Source organism: Epinephelus lanceolatus, chromosome 16 (assembly GCF_041903045.1).
Source record: "Epinephelus lanceolatus isolate andai-2023 chromosome 16, ASM4190304v1, whole genome shotgun sequence".
NCBI lineage: Eukaryota > Metazoa > Chordata > Actinopteri > Perciformes > Serranidae > Epinephelus > Epinephelus lanceolatus.
The window spans coordinates 44,001,085-44,011,384 of record NC_135749.1 but is presented as its reverse complement, the minus strand read 5'-3'; positions in this window follow the sequence as shown (position 1 = coordinate 44,011,384).

Genomic DNA, 10,300 nt, shown 5'->3' with positions numbered 1-10,300 from the left:
GTTTCTGAGTGCTTCTGGACAAAAGTAACAGCCTAAGTGACAACATGCTGTCAAAATGCTTTTCGGGCCCTGAAAACACTAAAAGTGACATGTTGCTGTTTTCTGACCAACTAGTGATGAAAACCACAAGAAACTGCCTTGCTACTATAGACTTCAGCAAAGTACATGTTTCTGGCTTGGAAACTTGTTTCTGAGTGCTTCGGGACAAAAGTAACAGCCTCAGTGACAATATGCTGTCAAAATGCTTTTCGGGCCCTGAAAACACTAAAAGTGACGTGTTGCTGTTTTCTGACCAACTAGTGATGAAAACCACAAGAAACTGCCTTGCTACTATAGACTTCAGCAAAGTACATGTTTCTGGCTTGGAAACTTGTTTCTGAGTGCTTCTGGACAAAAGTAACAGCCTCAGTGACAACATGCTGTCAAAATGCTTTTCGGGCCCTGAAAACACTAAAAGTGACATGTTGCTGTTTTCTGAGCAACTAGTGATGAAAACCACAAGAAACTGCCTTGCTACTATAGACTTCAGCAAAGTACATGTTTCTGGCTTGGAAACTTGTTTCTGAGTGCTTCTGGACAAAGTAACAGCCTAAGTGACAACATGCTGTCAAAATGCTTTTCGGGCCCTGAAAACACTAAAAGTGACATGTTGCTGTTTTCTGAGCAACTAGTGATGAAAACCACAAGAAACTGCCTTGCTACTATAGACTTCAGCAAAGTACATGTTTCTGGCTTGGAAACTTGTTTCTGAGTGCTTCTGGACAAAAGTAACAGCCTCAGTGACAACATGCTCTCAAAATGCTTTTCGGGCCTTGAAAACACTAAAAGTGACATGTTGCTGTTTTCTGACCAACTAGTGATGAAAACCACAAGAAACTGCCTTGCTACTATAGACTTCAGCAAAGTACATGTTTCTGGCTTGGAAACTTGTTTCTGAGTGCTTCTGGACAAAAGTAACAGCCTCAGTGACAACATGCTCTCAAAATGCTTTTCGGGCCCTGAAAACACTAAAAGTGACATGTTGCTGTTTTCTGAGCAACTAGTGATGAAAACCAGAAGAAACTGCCTTGCTACTATAGACTTCAGCAAAGTACATGTTTCTGGCTTGGAAACTTGTTTCTGAGTGCTTCTGGACAAAAGTAACAGCCTAAGTGACAACATGCTGTCAAAATGCTTTTCGGCCCTGAAAACACTAAAAGTGACATGTTGCTGTTTTCTGACCAACTAGTGATGAAAACCACAAGAAACTGCCTTGCTACTATAGACTTCAGCAAAGTACATGTTTCTGGCTTGGAAACTTGTTTCTGAGTGCTTCTGGACAAAAGTAACAGCCTCAGTGACAATATGCTGTCAAAATGCTTTTCGGGCCCTGAAAACACTAAAAGTGACGTGTTGCTGTTTTCTGACCAACTAGTGATGAAAACCACAAGAAACTGCCTTGCTACTATAGACTTCAGCAAAGTACATGTTTCTGGCTTGGAAACTTGTTTCTGAGTGCTTCTGGACAAAAGTAACAGCCTCAGTGACAACATGCTGTCAAAATGCTTTTCGGGCCCTGAAAACACTAAAAGTGACATGTTGCTGTTTTCTGAGCAACTAGTGATGAAAACCACAAGAAACTGCCTTGCTACTATAGACTTCAGCAAAGTACATGTTTCTGGCTTGGAAACTTGTTTCTGAGTGCTTCTGGACAAAAGTAACAGCCTAAGTGACAACATGCTGTCAAAATGCTTTTCGGGCCCTGAAAACACTAAAAGTGACATGTTGCTGTTTTCTGAGCAACTAGTGATGAAAACCACAAGAAACTGCCTTGCTACTATAGACTTCAGCAAAGTACATGTTTCTGGCTTGGAAACTTGTTTCTGAGTGCTTCTGGACAAAAGTAACAGCCTCAGTGACAACATGCTCTCAAATGCTTTTCGGGCCTTGAAAACACTAAAAGTGACATGTTGCTGTTTTCTGACCAACTAGTGATGAAAACCACAAGAAACTGCCTTGCTACTATAGACTTCAGCAAAGTACATGTTTCTGGCTTGGAAACTTGTTTCTGAGTGCTTCTGGACAAAAGTAACAGCCTCAGTGACAACATGCTCTCAAAATGCTTTTCGGGCCCTGAAAACACTAAAAGTGACATGTTGCTGTTTTCTGAGCAACTAGTGATGAAAACCAGAAGAAACTGCCTTGCTACTATAGACTTCAGCAAAGTACATGTTTCTGGCTTGGAAACTTGTTTCTGAGTGCTTCTGGACAAAAGTAACAGCCTAAGTGACAACATGCTGTCAAAATGCTTTTCGGGCCCTGAAAACACTAAAAGTGACATGTTGCTGTTTTCTGACCAACTAGTGATGAAAACCACAAGAAACTGCCTTGCTACTATAGACTTCAGCAAAGTACATGTTTCTGGCTTGGAAACTTGTTTCTGAGTGCTTCTGGACAAAAGTAACAGCCTCAGTGACAATATGCTGTCAAAATGCTTTCGGGCCCTGAAAACACTAAAAGTGACGTGTTGCTGTTTTCTGACCAACTAGTGATGAAAACCACAAGAAACTGCCTTGCTACTATAGACTTCAGCAAAGTACATGTTTCTGGCTTGGAAACTTGTTTCTGAGTGCTTCTGGACAAAAGTAACAGCCTCAGTGACAACATGCTGTCAAAATGCTTTTCGGGCCCTGAAAACACTAAAAGTGACATGTTGCTGTTTTCTGAGCAACTAGTGATGAAAACCACAAGAAACTGCCTTGCTACTATAGACTTCAGCAAAGTACATGTTTCTGGCTTGGAAACTTGTTTCTGAGTGCTTCTGGACAAAAGTAACAGCCTAAGTGACAACATGCTGTCAAAATGCTTTTCGGGCCCTGAAAACACTAAAAGTGACATGTTGCTGTTTTCTGAGCAACTAGTGATGTAAACCACAAGAAACTGCCTTGCTACTATAGACTTCAGCAAAGTACATGTTTCTGGCTTGGAAACTTGTTTCTGAGTGCTTCTGGACAAAAGTAAACAGCCTCAGTGACAACATGCTCTCAAAATGCTTTTCGGGCCTTGAAAACACTAAAAGTGACATGTTGCTGTTTTCTGACCAACTAGTGATGAAAACCACAAGAAACTGCCTTGCTACTATAGACTTCAGCAAAGTACATGTTTCTGGCTTGGAAACTTGTTTCTGAGTGCTTCTGGACAAAAGTAACAGCCTCAGTGACAACATGCTCTCAAAATGCTTTTCGGGCCCTGAAAACACTAAAGTGACATGTTGCTGTTTTCTGAGCAACTAGTGATGAAAACCAGAAGAAACTGCCTTGCTACTATAGACTTCAGCAAAGTACATGTTTCTGGCTTGGAAACTTGTTTCTGAGTGCTTCTGGACAAAAGTAACAGCCTAAGTGACAACATGCTGTCAAAATGCTTTTCGGGCCCTGAAAACACTAAAAGTGACATGTTGCTGTTTTCTGACCAACTAGTGATGAAAACCACAAGAAACTGCCTTGCTACTATAGACTTCAGCAAAGTACATGTTTCTGGCTTGGAAACTTGTTTCTGAGTGCTTCTGGACCAAAGTAACAGCCTAAGTGACAACATGCTGTCAAAATTGCTTTTCGGGCCCTGAAAACACTAAAAGTGACATGTTGCTGTTTCTGACCAACTAGTGATGAAAACCACAAGAAACTGCCTTGCTACTATAGACTTCAGCAAAGTACATGTTTCTGGCTTGGAAACTTGTTTCTGAGTGCTTCTGGACCAAAGTAACAGCCTCAGTGACAACATGCTGTCAAAATGCTTTTCGGGCCCTGAAAACACTAAAAGTGACATGTTGCTGTTTTCTGAGCAACTAGTGATGAAAACCACAAGAAACTGCCTTGCTACTATAGACTTCAGCAAAGTACATGTTTCTGGCTTGGAAAACTTGTTTCTGAGTGCTTCTGGACCAAAGTAACAGCCTAAGTGACAACATGCTGTCAAAATGCTTTTCGGGCCCTGAAAACACTAAAGTGACATGTTGCTGTTTTCTGAGCAACTAGTGATGAAAACCACAAGAAACTGCCTTGCTACTATAGACTTCAGCAAAGTACATGTTTCTGGCTTGGAAACTTGTTTCTGAGTGCTTCGGGACAAAAGTAACAGCCTCAGTGACAATATGCTGTCAAAATGCTTTTTCGGGCCCTGAAAACACTAAAAGTGACGTGTTGCTGTTTTCTGACCAACTAGTGATGAAAACCACAAGAAACTGCCTTGCTACTATAGACTTCAGCAAAGTACATGTTTCTGGCTTGGAAACTTGTTTCTGAGTGCTTCTGGACAAAAGTAACAGCCTCAGTGACAACATGCTCTCAAAATGCTTTTCGGTCCTGAAAACACTAAAAGTGACATGTTGCTGTTTTCTGACCAACTAGTGATGAAAACCACAAGAAACTGCCTTGCTACTATAGACTTCAGCAAAGTACATGTTTCTGGCTTGGAAACTTGTTTCTGAGTGCTTCTGGACCAAAGTAACAGCCTAAGTGACAACATGCTGTCAAAATGCTTTTCGGGCCCTGAAAACACTAAAAGTGACATGTTGCTGTTTTCTGAGCAACTAGTGATGAAAACCACAAGAAACTGCCTTGCTACTATAGACTTCAGCAAAGTACATGTTTCTGGCTTGGAAACTTGTTTCTGAGTGCTTCGGGACAAAAGTAACAGCCTCAGTGACAATATGCTGTCAAAATGCTTTTCGGGCCCTGAAAACACTAAAAGTGACGTGTTGCTGTTTTCTGACCAACTAGTGATGAAAACCACAAGAAACTGCCTTGCTACTATAGACTTCAGCAAAGTACATGTTTCTGGCTTGGAAACTTGTTTCTGAGTGCTTCTGGACAAAAGTAACAGCCTCAGTGACAACATGCTGTCAAAATGCTTTTCGGGCCCTGAAAACACTAAAAGTGACATGTTGCTGTTTTCTGAGCAACTAGTGATGAAAACCACAAGAAACTGCCTTGCTACTATAGACTTCAGCAAAGTACATGTTTCTGGCTTGGAAACTTGTTTCTGAGTGCTTCTGGACAAAAGTAACAGCCTAAGTGACAACATGCTGTCAAAATGCTTTTCGGGCCCTGAAAACACTAAAAGTGACATGTTGCTGTTTTCTGAGCAACTAGTGATGAAAACCACAAGAAACTGCCTTGCTACTATAGACTTCAGCAAAGTACATGTTTCTGGCTTGGAAACTTGTTTCTGAGTGCTTCTGGACAAAAGTAACAGCCTCAGTGACAACATGCTCTCAAAATGCTTTTCGGGCCTTGAAAACACTAAAAGTGACATGTTGCTGTTTTCTGACCAACTAGTGATGAAAACCACAAGAAACTGCCTTGCTACTATAGACTTCAGCAAAGTACATGTTTCTGGCTTGGAAACTTGTTTCTGAGTGCTTCTGGACAAAAGTAACAGCCTCAGTGACAACATGCTCTCAAAATGCTTTTCGGGCCCTGAAAACACTAAAAGTGACATGTTGCTGTTTTCTGAGCAACTAGTGATGAAAACCAGAAGAAACTGCCTTGCTACTATAGACTTCAGCAAAGTACATGTTTCTGGCTTGGAAACTTGTTTCTGAGTGCTTCTGGACAAAAGTAACAGCCTAAGTGACAACATGCTGTCAAAATGCTTTTCGGGCCCTGAAAACACTAAAAGTGACATGTTGCTGTTTTCTGACCAACTAGTGATGAAAACACAAGAAACTGCCTTGCTACTATAGACTTCAGCAAAGTACATGTTTTCTGGCTTGGAAACTTGTTTCTGAGTGCTTCTGGACAAAAGTAACAGCCTCAGTGACAATATGCTGTCAAAATGCTTTTCGGGCCCTGAAAACACTAAAAGTGACGTGTTGCTGTTTTCTGACCAACTAGTGATGAAAACCACAAGAAACTGCCTTGCTACTATAGACTTCAGCAAAGTACATGTTTCTGGCTTGGAAACTTGTTTCTGAGTGCTTCTGGACAAAAGTAACAGCCTCAGTGACAACATGCTGTCAAAATGCTTTTCGGGCCCTGAAAACACTAAAAGTGACATGTTGCTGTTTTCTGAGCAACTAGTGATGAAAACCACAAGAAACTGCCTTGCTACTATAGACTTCAGCAAAGTACATGTTTCTGGCTTGGAAACTTGTTTCTGAGTGCTTCTGGACAAAAGTAACAGCCTAAGTGAGACAACATGCTGTCAAAATGCTTTTCGGGCCCTGAAAACACTAAAAGTGACATGTTGCTGTTTTCTGAGCAACTAGTGATGAAAACCCACAAGAAACTGCCTTGCTACTATAGACTTCAGCAAAGTACATGTTTCTGGCTTGGAAACTTGTTTCTGAGTGCTTCTGGACAAAAGTAACAGCCTCAGTGACAACATGCTCTCAAAATGCTTTTCGGGCCTTGAAAACACTAAAAGTGACATGTTGCTGTTTTCCTGACCAACTAGTGATGAAAACCACAAGAAACTGCCTTGCTACTATAGACTTCAGCAAAGTACATGTTTCTGGCTTGGAAACTTGTTTCTGAGTGCTTCTGGACAAAAAGTAACAGCCTCAGTGACAACATGCTCTCAAAAATGCTTTTCGGGCCCTGAAAACACTAAAAGTGACATGTTGCTGTTTCTGAGCAACTAGTGATGAAAACAGAAGAAACTGCCTTGCTACTATAGACTTCAGCAAAGTACATGTTTCTGGCTTGGAAACTTGTTTCTGAGTGCTTCTGGACAAAAGTAACAGCCTAAGTGACAACATGCTGTCAAAATGCTTTTCGGGCCCTGAAAACACTAAAAGTGACATGTTGCTGTTTTCTGACCAACTAGTGATGAAAACCACAAGAAACTGCCTTGCTACTATAGACTTCAGCAAAGTACATGTTTCTGGCTTGGAAACTTGTTTCTGAGTGCTTCTGGACAAAAGTAACAGCCTCAGTGACAATATGCTGTCAAAATGCTTTTCGGGCCCTGAAAACACTAAAAGTGACGTGTTGCTGTTTTCTGACCAACTAGTGATGAAAACCACAAGAAACTGCCTTGCTACTATAGACTTCAGCAAAGTACATGTTTCTGGCTTGGAAACTTGTTTCTGAGTGCTTCTGGACAAAAGTAACAGCCTCAGTGACAACATGCTGTCAAAATGCTTTTCGGGCCCTGAAAACACTAAAAGTGACATGTTCCTGTTTTCTGAGCAACTAGTGATGAAAACCACAAGAAACTGCCTTGCTACTATAGACTTCAGCAAAGTACATGTTTCTGGCTTGGAAACTTGTTTCTGAGTGCTTCTGGACAAAAGTAACAGCCTAAGTGACAACATGCTGTCAAAATGCTTTTCGGGCCCTGAAAACACTAAAAGTGACATGTTGCTGTTTTCTGAGCAACTAGTGATGAAAACCACAAGAAACTGCCTTGCTACTATAGACTTCAGCAAAGTACATGTTTCTGGCTTGGAAACTTGTTTCTGAGTGCTTCTGGACAAAAGTAACAGCCTCAGTGACAACATGCTCTCAAAATGCTTTTCGGGCCTTGAAAACACTAAAAGTGACATGTTGCTGTTTTCTGACCAACTAGTGATGAAAACCACAAGAAACTGCCTTGCTACTATAGACTTCAGCAAAGTACATGTTTCTGGCTTGGAAACTTGTTTCTGAGTGCTTCTGGACAAAAGTAACAGCCTCAGTGACAACATGCTCTCAAAATGCTTTTCGGGCCCTGAAAACACTAAAAGTGACATGTTGCTGTTTTCTGAGCAACTAGTGATGAAAACCAGAAGAAACTGCCTTGCTACTATAGACTTCAGCAAAGTACATGTTTCTGGCTTGGAAACTTGTTTCTGAGTGCTTCTGGACAAAAGTAACAGCCTAAGTGACAACATGCTGTCAAAATGCTTTTCGGGCCCTGAAAACACTAAAAGTGACATGTTGCTGTTTTCTGACCAACTAGTGATGAAAACCACAAGAAACTGCCTTGCTACTATAGACTTCAGCAAAGTACATGTTTCTGGCTTGGAAACTTGTTTCTGAGTGCTTCTGGACAAAAGTAACAGCCTCAGTGACAATATGCTGTCAAAATGCTTTTCGGGCCCTGAAAACACTAAAAGTGACGTGTTGCTGTTTTCTGACCAACTAGTGATGAAAACCACAAGAAACTGCCTTGCTACTATAGACTTCAGCAAAGTACATGTTTCTGGCTTGGAAACTTGTTTCTGAGTGCTTCTGGACAAAAGTAACAGCCTCAGTGACAACATGCTGTCAAAATGCTTTTCAGGCCCTGAAAACACTAAAAGTGACATGTTGCTGTTTTCTGACCAACTAGTGATGAAAACCACAAGAAACTGCCTTGCTACTATAGACTTCAGCAAAGTACATGTTTCTGGCTTGGAAACTTGTTTCTGAGTGCTACTGGACAAAAGTAACAGCCTAAGTGACAACATGCTGTCAAAATGCTTTTCGGGCCCTGAAAACACTAAAAGTGACATGTTGCTGTTTTCTGAGCAACTAGTGATGAAAACCACAAGAAACTGCCTTGCTACTATAGACTTCAGCAAAGTACATGTTTCTGGCTTGGAAACTTGTTTCTGAGTGCTTCTGGACAAAAGTAACAGCATCAGTGACAACATGCTCTCAAAATGCTTTTCGGGCCCTGAAAACACTAAAAGTGACATGTTGCTGTTTTCTGACCAACTAGTGATGAAAACCACAAGAAACTGCCTTGCTACTATAGACTTCAGCAAAGTACATGTTTCTGGCTTGGAAACTTGTTTCTGAGTGCTTCTGGACAAAAGTAACAGCCTAAGTGACAACATGCTGTCAAAATGCTTTTCGGGCCCTGAAAACACTAAAAGTGACATGTTGCTGTTTTCTGACCAACTAGTGATGAAAACCAGAAGAAACTGCCTTGCTACTATAGACTTCAGCAAAGTACATGTTTCTGGCTTGGAAACTTGTTTCTGAGTGCTTCTGGACAAAAGTAACAGCCTCAGTGACAACATGCTGTCAAAATGCTTTTCGGGCCCTGAAAACACTAAAAGTGACATGTTGCTGTTTTCTGACCAACTAGTGATGAAAACCACAAGAAACTGCCTTGCTACTATAGACTTCAGCAAAGTACATGTTTCTGGCTTGGAAACTTGTTTCTGAGTGCTTCTGGACCAAAGTAACAGCCTAAGTGACAAACATGCTGTCAAAATGCTTTTCGGGCCCTGAAAACACTAAAAGTGACATGTTGCTGTTTTCTGAGCAACTAGTGATGAAAACCACAAGAAACTGCCTTGCTACTATAGACTTCAGCAAAGTACATGTTTCTGGCTTGGAAACTTGTTTCTGAGTGCTTCTGGACCAAAGTAACAGCCTAAGTGACAACATGCTGTCAAAATGCTTTTCGGGCCCTGAAAACACTAAAAGTGACATGTTGCTGTTTCTGACCAACTAGTGATGAAAACCACAAGAAACTGCCTTGCTACTATAGACTTCAGCAAAGTACATGTTTCTGGCTTGGAAACTTGTTTCTGAGATGCTTCTGGACCAAAGTAACAGCCTAAGTGACACATGCTGTCAAAATGCTTTTCGGGCCCTGAAAACACTAAAAGTGACATGTTGCTGTTTTCTGAGCAACTAGTGATGAAAACCAGAAGAAACTGCCTTGCTACTATAGACTTCAGCAAAGTACATGTTTCTGGCTTGGAAACTTGTTTCTGAGTGCTTCTGGACAAAAGTAACAGCCTCAGTGACAACATGCTGTCAAAATGCTTTTCGGGCCCTGAAAACACTAAAAGTGACATGTTGCTGTTTTCTGAGCAACTAGTGATGAAAACCACAAGAAACTGCCTTGCTACTATAGACTTCAGCAAAGTACATGTTTCTGGCTTGGAAACTTGTTTCTGAGTGCTTCTGGACAAAAGTAACAGCCTAAGTGACAACATGCTGTCAAAATGCTTTTCGGGCCCTGAAAACACTAAAAGTGACATGTTGCTGTTTTCTGAGCAACTAGTGATGAAAACCACAAGAAACTGCCTTGCTACTATAGACTTCAGCAAAGTACATGTTTCTGGCTTGGAAACTTGTTTCTGAGTGCTTCTGGACAAAAGTAACAGCATCAGTGACAACATGCTCTCAAAATGCTTTTCGGGCCCTGAAAACACTAAAAGTGACATGTTGCTGTTTTCTGACCAACTAGTGATGAAAACCACAAGAAACTGCCTTGCTACTATAGACTTCAGCAAAGTACATGTTTCTGGCTTGGAAACTTGTTTCTGAGTGCTTCTGGACAAAAGTAACAGCCTAAGTGACAACATGCTGTCAAAATGCTTTTCGGGCCC